The 10,000-nt window shown below is 41.5% G+C and overlaps 1 protein-coding gene across 1 annotated transcript in view; it reads left to right on the top strand.

Annotated features, from left to right (window-relative positions):
• The window catches only part of b4galt1l (DP-Gal:betaGlcNAc beta 1,4- galactosyltransferase, polypeptide 1, like), a gene marked incomplete at its 5' end in the record, with an annotated part of 24,611 nt that overhangs the window by 9,462 nt on the left and 5,149 nt on the right, over nucleotides 1-10,000 (top strand). The gene's annotated exons all lie outside the window — the stretch shown is intronic.

The raw sequence follows: 10,000 nt of genomic DNA, 5'->3' as shown, positions 1-10,000 counted from the left end.
TGAAATCGGTGTTGGGATTCCTACAGGGACAGTATTTGGACCATACAATCTATGATTTGCAAAGGAATTGGATAGGCGATTTGATGATTTGATGAACCTAATTCGGAGAGTGCTCTGGAGAGGCAACTGGTGGGTAAGTCATGTTTAGCTTACTACTTGTAATAGCACCGCCGAGTGCCTCGATGTTCAATGCGGTGATGGCAAATTATGTTGTCGTAAAGTTACCTATGGTGCTTTTGTTGTGCGCAGCGTAGCCCACTGTTGGTTGTAGAAAAGAGAGGTGAGAGAGGTGTTTAATGTGCTGTAATCAAGGACGTCTTATTGGCTGTTGTTGTGGACAATGCGGGATAAAGTCATTCGTGGCAGATGACGCTAGCAGCCGAGGCCCACTCAATGCTTTGATGGTTTCCTCTATTGCGCAATATTTCCTGGCTGTCATCACGAATAGGCGCGTGTGACAACAAGCAGGGTAGAGAAAGACAGCGCATTTGTTATTCTCTTCTGTCGTGCAGAGGGCTGGGCTGATGGGGATCTGGACTACGTGGAAACTCTTACTATTTTGTGACGCTTGTCTGTTAGGCTACAAAAGGTCTCCGGTTTTGTGGTGATGGACTTGCACTGGAATGGTTGGTGCCGATCTGAGTGCATATCCGAGGTTTTAGACTATGCAACCTGTCCCTTCTCTAGTGACCCCTTGCATCGTGCACATCTCAAAACAGTTTGGGATTTTTTTGTGGAGCAAGCTTGTGTCCCTTTCACTTACACGTTTCACTTGCTGCAAACCTCATCATGGCCTATTAAATAGAGCTAGGCAAGAACTGAAATCCATGCCTATCGACACCTCTTATTATGCTTACGTCACCTGCGCTATTCTGTATTGTGCTTCCCTAATCAAAAATTCCACCCACCGCTACTGGTGTGTGTGTGTGTTTTCTTTTATCTTGTACAGTGTTGTGTTCATGTTGGTATTACACGGTTGGTCTTGGTGTATTGTGTTGTCTGTGTGTGTTGTCTGTGTGTGTTGGCCTTGGTGTATTGTGTTGTCTGTGTGTGTTGGCCTTGGTGTATTGTGTTGTCTGTGTGTGTTGGCCTTGGTGTATTGTGTTGTCTGTGTGTGTTGGCCTTGGTGTATTGTGTTGTCTGTGTGTGGTGGATTTCGAAGTCAGTATTTTGAATACAGTTAGTGGCAAAACCTGTTGGACATATTGGGCATTGTGATCTTTACATTTCCCCTAGTGTGTGCGTGTGCGTGCGCGTGTGTGTGTGTGTGTGCGAGAGTTCATGTGCGCATTGCAAATTGTTAGTGTGTGTGTGTCTGTGTTCATGTGCGCATGCAAAGTGTGTGTGTGTGTGTGTGTGTGTGTGTGTGTGTGTGTGTGTGTGTGTGTGTGTGTGTGTGTGTGTGTGTGTGTGTGTGTGTGTGTGTGTGTGTGTGTGTGTGTGTGTGTGTTGCGAGGAAGGAATTTGAGTGAGGAAGTATATTTGCTGTATCTCTTCCTGGAGACCAAGGTGTGTCTGTATCCGCGGCAACACACACACACACACACACACACACACACACACACACACACACACACACACACACACACACACACACACACACACACACACACTTCTAGCTGTAGCCAAGTCTTTAGAAAAGCCTGGCCACCCCCTGTACTGCTGCATTCCATTGGTCTGCATGGGTATCCATATTTATCAGCTACAGCAAAGGGAAGCGGCTGATTGCCATCGCCAAGGAGGTTATGGTCGGCCACCTTGGGTTTGTCTGGTTTGTTTTTAGTTTGTCTGCCTGTCAGCAAGATGGCTCAAAAAGTTATGCACGGATTCTGATGAAATTTAGTTAGATTGGTTGGAAATGCCAAAAGGAACAAGTGATTTAAATTTTGGTGGTGATCCAGATCCAATCACAATCCAGATTCAGTGATTTTTAAAAAAAGATTCCTCACCAGTGTGAGATAGGACAAATTTTGACATTGCAGTCTCTAACTCCACAAAAACAAGGCAGAAAGACTTAACAACAACAAATTAGGGTGTAACATAGTCAAATGGCGAAGGTCTACACTCTGAGCACATTTCTAGTTTAATGGTTTTTTTTTATTTACGTCATTGTTGGTTTTTTTTTTTTTTTGTAATTCAATTTTTTTTATTGAAACACACTCAGTATAGTATACATTTGCAGTGGTACATCATATGGAAACGAAAAATAAGAAGGCCAGCATTTCAAGGACACATTTTCAAAAGTCTCAGGTAGTCCCAGTTCAACAACATAAAATATTACATGTCAATATATACAGAAACCGATAAAAAAAAATAATAAAAAAATAATATATATATATATATACATACACACACACATATATATACATATATATACATACATATATACATAAAGGAACATCAAAAACACTGCACAAGGTCCAATAATACAGTAACGTAAAATAATATTTCTTAAGGCAAGCTTCACAGTCTTGGCACTAGTTAGAAGTAAGATGTGCCATGAAAAAATCCCAAAGCCCCAATTCCACAGGACCTTTACTCCTTATCCTTGCTAACATGACCTCATAGGAGGTGGCCTCAGTCATTAAGATTTTCCACTCTTGGAGTGAAGGACACGTGGTTGATTTCCAATATCTCAATATAATTCTTAGACACGTGGTTATTCCCACCATCAAAATGGAATATGCCTTTCTGTTTAATGTTGGGGTTTCTGTTTTATCTCCCAAAAGACATAAGCGTGGAGATACTGGCAACGTCACTCCTACCCATGCCTCCAAATATTTTAGCACACTGTGCCATAATGGCTTAACCATGGGGCATTCCCATATTACATGCAGATAAGTTCCCATCTCTTTCGTGCACTTCCAACATAAATCATTGTTTGTGAGCCCTACCTTGAAAAGCCTACAGGGAGTCCAATAATAGCGGTGTAGAACCTTATACTGGATAAACTTCCCTCTGGCTTCTTTGACATATCTGCCATTTTGTGCTATGATTTGATTCCATACTTCCTCACTAATTTCACAGTTAAGATCCCTCTGCCAAATTATTCTCAGATGATCACACATGCCACTAATTAAAGACATTGAGTTTTGGTAGAATGTTGATGCCTTGCGATTCAAAGGGTTTTCTAAATATCTGACAATCGGGTTAGCTAGATTCTGTGACTCAAATTTTTTCATTACACAGTGTCTAATTTGTAAATATTTCCAGAAATCACCGTTTTCCAACAACTGGTACTGTTGAACAAGGTCGTTGAATGACATAAATATCCCTTCCTTGTAAAGATCTTTCACAGTGCATATACCCTTCTCCAGCCATTTTTTCCAAAAAACCTTCTGCTTCCCAATCTTAATTTCTGGATTGAGCCAGAGTGAAGCATAAATTTGTTTGTAGTGGGAGATCTTATGTAATTTGTGGACCTTAGCCCAAACTTCTTGAGAATGTTTAATAACCGGATTTATATCTTTATCTTTATTCTTTAAACACTGGGATAGGACATGCATTGGATGAAATGGTGAAGCCAAGTTTGTCTCCATATCAACCCACACTAATTCAGCCCCAGTACCCCTCCAGTGATGGCCTATCTTAGACATTTCAAATGCCAAGCTATACAGCCTAACATCTGGGAGACCAAGTCCCCCCTTCTCCTTGGGTGCACACATTTTACTCCATTTAAATCTGGGTTTCCTTCCCGCCCACAGAAAGTCTCTGATTATGGATTCATATTGTTTATAGATGTGTTCAGGCTTACACAGGGGTAACATCATTGATATATAATTAAATTGCGGAGCTATTACCATTTTAATTACATTTATCTTTCCCCAAAGACTTAAATTTAACTTTCCCCATTTTCCCAGGCTTGTTTTCATTTTTTGAAGGAGCGGATCAAAATTAAGTGTCACCATCTCACCTATCTCTGACGTCAGTTTTACACCCAAATAAATCATGCCTTTAGGAATCCATCTGAAATTATATTGTGTTAGCATGTGTGGGTGACAGTGTTTAGATATGGGCATCCCCTCTGATTTGGTCCAATTAATTTGGTAACCAGACAATGTAGAGTATATATCAATGGTGTTCATTAATGCTGGCAAAGAGTTGTGAGGATCACTAGTAAGGAAAAGAATATCATCCGCATAAAGCATCAGCTTATGTTCAGCTCCACCGCCTTCTACTCCCTTAATGGCTGGATTCATTCTTATAGTCACTGCTAGGGGTTCCAGTGCAATTGTGAACAAGAGAGGCGACAAGGGGCATCCCTGTCTCGTTCCTCTAGAAAGGTCAAAAGGAGATGAAATAAGACCATTTGTCAGAACTGAAGCTTTGGGTTGATTGTATATTATTTTGACCCATTTTGCAAAACCAGAGCCAAAGCCAAACCTAAGTAGGGTAGAGTGCAGGAAACCCCACTCGACTCGGTCAAAGGCCGCCCTAGCATCCAATGAGACAGCTGCCACCGGCATTGTGCTAGACCCATTCAACCATATTAAATGCATAAGCCTCCTCAAATTATCAGTTGAAGACCTTCCTTTTATAAAGCCTACTTGATCAATGTGTATAATATGTGGCAAAATAGTTTCAAGTCTTAAGGCCAGCACCTTAGCCAATACTTTCCTATCTACATTAATGAGGCTGATTGGTCTAAAATTTGTAGGATCTGTATGATCTTTCCCCTTTTTAGGTATAAGAGATATGAGACCTTCATTAAAAGTTGGTGGAAGTGAGCCACTTTGGAATGCTTCCTCAAATACCATTGTCAATATTGGAGTTATTATATTAATAAATGCCTTATAATACTCCACCGGGAACCCATCTGGGCCTGGAGATTTCCCTGCACTCATGGACAAAATCGCCGTTTTAACCTCGTCTTGGGTTATTGATGCTTCCAGAAGAGTCACCTGATCAGCAGATAGGGATGGGAGATTTATATTTGAGAAAAAATCTCTAGCTGATAGCTCATTTATAGCACCAGCTGAACTGTAAAGGTTTTCGTAGAAGTCTCTAAAGACATCATTAATACCCTTAGTAGATGTTATAAGGGCCCCTCCTGATCTAATTGCTGGAATAACATATGCAGAGTTCTGTTCCTTTAGTTGTCTTGCCAAAAGTCTGCCAGTTTTTTCCCCTGATTCATAAAAGCTTGTTTTAAGTCTGAACAATGCATATTCTGCTTTTTTATTAAAAATGTCATGAATTTGAAGCTTACATTTGCAAATATCTTTAACTAAGCTTTCAGAATAATGTTCGGCCAGTTCTCTCTCCATAGAGTTTAGTTCAGCCTCTAACTTTGTAATAGCATCCTTCTGTTCTTTTTTCTTTTTTGATGATTTAGCAATCAATTTACCCCTTATGTACGCTTTCGACGCTTCCCAGACCATTGCCACACTTTCTGTGCTGCCCATATTAATTTCAAAGAATGAGGATAAATCTTCCGTTAGTTCTGCATAAAACACCTTATCCTGTATTAGTGATGTATTCATTCTCCACCTGCCCCGCCGAAGCCTGTCCGAATGTATATTTATGCACAACTCAACAGGTGCATGGTCTGACAAGGATATAGCATTAATAGAGCTATCGATGGTGTCATTAACTAAACTCTGGGAGATCAAAAAATAATCAATTCTTGAATAAGATTTGTGGCAGTTGGAATAAAATGTATATTCCTGGTTTCTAGGATTGACCAAGCGCCAGATATCAACTAGACCAATGTCTCCCATCAGCATGTGAATAGCTGCTCTATCCCTTGGTGTTGAAGTGCTTGTATGTTTACTCTTATCTAACATCCCATCTAAAATTTGATTAAAATCTCCAGCCAAGATGATTTGTCCCTGTGCATTTCCTAATATATTATTTAGTCCGTGAAAGAAAGATGGATCTTCCTTATTGGGTGCATAAATATTGCATAGAGTTACTTCTCCCCCATTAATATTGGCTTCTATACATATAATTCTACCATTATCATCCTTGTACTCTTTTAACATAGAAAAATTCAACCTCTTATGGACCAAAATAAGAACTCCATTACGCTTGCTGGAAAAAGAACTGTAATAAACATGACCAACCCAATCCTTTTTAAATTTTTTAGCCTCCTCATCCAATAGATGGGTTTCTTGGATGAATGCGATATCCACTTGTTTGTGTTTAAGATATAAAAGTACCTTTTTTCTCTTCATTGGGTTCCCACAACCATTGATATTCCAGGAAACTACCTTGACATAAGCGCTATTAGCCATTCATATTGCAAAAGAAAATTAGAAGAACATATTGATAGGCATATTGTCCTTTTTTATCTAACCTTAATTGCAAAGTATAAATGTCCTTTGTACCACTGAGTTTTAACAGATAATTCACATTTTTCTTTTTAACCAACAAGACCAAACTGGTCAACAAAAAACTTCCCTTCCCACCAAAGGGGAAAAAAAACAAAACATAAAAATCTCCTCTTAGTAAAACACTGTCCATAACGTAAATAAAACCTTACTTCGGTCGTGGAATGTCCAAGACACCTCCTTGGCTTTACAGACAGCTACCTGTATAAGCTATCCAGCCCCATCATACCTCTTAGGTCTCCTTAGAATGATGGATGTGTCGCCGTTTGTTGCTGTGAAGTGATCTGTTGCTCGATGAATGTCACCGCCTCAGTTGCCACGTCAAACTTTCTGTTCTTCCCCTTCCACGTGAACCTCAGCATTGCAGGGAAATCCAGACGAAACCTCACATTCTTGTCATGCAGTAACTGCTTTGCCGTGGCGAAAGTTTTCCTCCTGTCAGCCAATGCCTTCGTCATATCTGGAAACAGCGAGATGTTACATTCATTCCATGCCGCACCCCCGTTCTCTCTCGCAGCTTTTAGGACCTTATCTCTCCCGTCGGAACGTTAGAATCACCAGTCTCGGAGGCGCGTCCTTCTGCGTCGGAGGGGAAGCGGGAGAGCGATGTGCCCTTTCAATTTCGAAATCCTTGTCATCAATGTCCATGCCTAGGCCCTCTGACAATATTTGCCGAATACATTCGGTCAAATTGTCGCCTTCCATGCCCTCTTTTAAACCCAGGAGTCTAACGTTATTGCGGCGGCTTCTATTTTCCAAATCTTCCACCCGTTTCCACAGCTCATCTAAGCGCTTGCTATGTTGCTCGCGGCTATGAAGCAGCTGCTGGGTAGAGTCCTCCACATCGGAAATCCGCCCTTCTGCCTCAGTTATTCGCTCCTCAGTGGCTTTCACGGCATTTTTCAGTTCCTCAACAGTGCCTTTAATCATTGATACATCTGTCGCCACTTTTTGAAGTGTCGAGCTCACTTTGCCCACCTCAGCAAGGATGCTTTCCAAGTTAGCTTTCTGTGTGGTATCCCGCGTTGGGCTAGCTCCATCAGGTTCTGTAGCAGCTGCTGGCCCTTTCCCTCGTGTGACGGGCTTAAAGTATTTCGAAGTTGATGACATCTTCTTTCGCATTTAAGACGATGTACAGACCGAACGTTTAATACTGACTACTGCGCAAACAAAATACTCCAAAAATTGTGGAGAAAATACGGATTATTTTGGATTAATTTCGACGGGGTTCAGGACAACTCAAACTACGCAGCCATCTTCCTTGTCGATCCCACGTGACTCAGTCATTGTTGGTTTTTAATGTCAAGTGAATTTTATTGGTCATGAAATGGGCACCGCTGTTTAAAGCGATGGTTCGGAGTAGAATCACCCTAATGCCATTTGAACCGTGACACCCATCCACCTTTACACCCGAAGTGTTTTCTGCCGCAGGCTTACATCAACAGAGTTGCCGTGTTATTCGATGTTTATTCCGGATAGCTTGACTCAAGCGCATATGGATCCTAGGCACCGTCTCCAAACTTTCCCCACAAAAATAACATGTCATGACACCAAACTTCTACAGTATAACAAATGTGGTTTGTACTCACAAAAAGATGAATTTGAAACTTTGTACATAGTCCAGGAGTTTATTAGTAACAACACACGAGACGATTAGCTTTTCTGCTGCTAAACATCCGTCGACGTCACTTCCTCCAGCTGGGACTGTCCACAGCACGGCAGTTCATGGAAACTTTCTTTATTGTAAGGTTTGTGTTTTAGTCCACAGCCAGGATATATGCACTATTTATTAAACGTGGTAAAATTTAAATCCGAAGTGGTTAATTTCTAGTTGTAGCGCAAGCTGTCTTTTTGAGTTTTCCGCCTTCCGGACTCACGTGTATTTGTTTCCATCAACAAAGTCCCAGCTGGAGGAAGTGACGTCGACGGATGTTTAGCAGCAGAAAAGCTAATCGTCTCGTGTGTTGTTACTAATAAACTCCTGGACTATGTACAACGTTTCAAATTCATCTTTTTGTGAGTACAAACCACATTTGTTATACTGTAGAAGTTTGGTGTCATGACATGTTATTTTTGTGGGGAAAGTTTGGAGACGGTGCCCAGGATCCATATGCGCTTGAGTCAAGCTATCCGGAATAAACATCGAATAACACTGCAACTCTGTTGATGTAAGCCTGTGGCAGAAAACACTTCGGGTGTAAAGGTGGATGGGTGTCACGGTTCAAATGGCATTAGGGTGATTCTACTCCGAACCATCGCTTTAACTGGCAATAAACAAAACAAACAAACAGTTACAGTAAAGGTTTGTCAAATCATGTTCCTAATATTCACCGTGTTGACTCCTTTTAACTTGTATTGCTGACATTTTTCTTTCCTTCTATTGTTTCACTACTCATGTTTACGTTTTTTTTTTTTTTTTTTTAATCATACTGCTGTTTTAACATGCTACTGCTTTAACACTCAGTACTGTGGAGTGTTGTTGAAAGGCTCTACAAATGCATTTTATTATTATTATTATTATTATTATTATTATTATTATTATTTGTCAAGTTGTGCCATTGGGATTGTCCAATAGCGTTGACCGATATAGTCCAAGATAATTCCTTTCATCCAATAGCAGTGGCTCTTGATGTTTTGTCCTCTGTTGTTTAGCTCGACTTGTTTATGGAAACCTGTGTGGCCTCTCTACGCTTTGCTCTCTTTTCCGGTAAAGAGGAAGTGTGTGTGTGTGTGTGTGTGTGTGTGTGTGTGTGTGTGTGTGTGTGTGTGTGTGTGTGTGTGTGTGTGTGTGTGTGTGTGTGTGTGTGTTTCCTCCCAACCTTTGTGCCCTGCTTGTTGGTTTAGCTGAACTGTGTGGGATTTATATAGTGTGTGTGTGCGCGTGCGTGCGCCGGACTTTCATATTGTGATCAGGTGTGTTGACATGTGAGCAATAGAAAATGGAGGCTCATCTCTGCGTGTGTGTGCGCGTGCGTTTGCGTGCGTGCGTGCGTGTGTGTGTGTGACAATTTGCAACAATGAGTGTGTCTGGGGCATCTGGTTGTAATTTCTCTCCTCTCCCTCAAGCCCGTTCTCTCTCTTCTCTTCTCTTCTCTTCTCTTCTCTTCTCTTCTCTTCTCTTCTCTTCTCTTCTCTTCTGCCCTGTCCTCACTTCTCATCCTCTCTCTTCTGTCCTGTACTCTCCTCCTCGTCCTCTGTTCTCTCTGTCTCTCTGTCTCTCTCTCTCTCTCTCTCTCTCTCTCTCTCTCTCTCTCTTTTCTTCTCTTCTCTTCTGCCCTGTCCTCTCCTCTTATCCTCTCTCTTCCCTCTTCTGTCCTGTACTGTCCTCCTCCTCTGTCCTCGCTCTCTCTCTCTCTCTCTCTCTCTCTCTCTCTCTCTCTCTCTCTCTCTCTCTCTCTCTCTCTCTCTCACTCACACACACACACCAATTTGCGTAAGCAAATATTCCTGCGTTTGAGAGTCTGTCTGTCTTGTAAAGGAAGGGCCTGTAGGCATGACTGAGACAGCGGAACGACGACAAACCACATAGATGACTAGAACCAGAACCAGCTCAGTAGAGACACACACACACACACACACACACACACATTCTCGTTTTTCTCTCTGAGAAAGTTTGGTGAATGTTTTGCTTCCCCGCTACTAAAACCATGAATGAATGAAGTTTGTGT

Source organism: Engraulis encrasicolus, chromosome 22 (genome assembly GCF_034702125.1).
Source record: "Engraulis encrasicolus isolate BLACKSEA-1 chromosome 22, IST_EnEncr_1.0, whole genome shotgun sequence".
Lineage (NCBI taxonomy): Eukaryota > Metazoa > Chordata > Actinopteri > Clupeiformes > Engraulidae > Engraulis > Engraulis encrasicolus.
The sequence above is the reverse complement of the archived record's forward strand: the minus strand, read 5'-3'. Positions and strand labels throughout refer to the sequence as shown.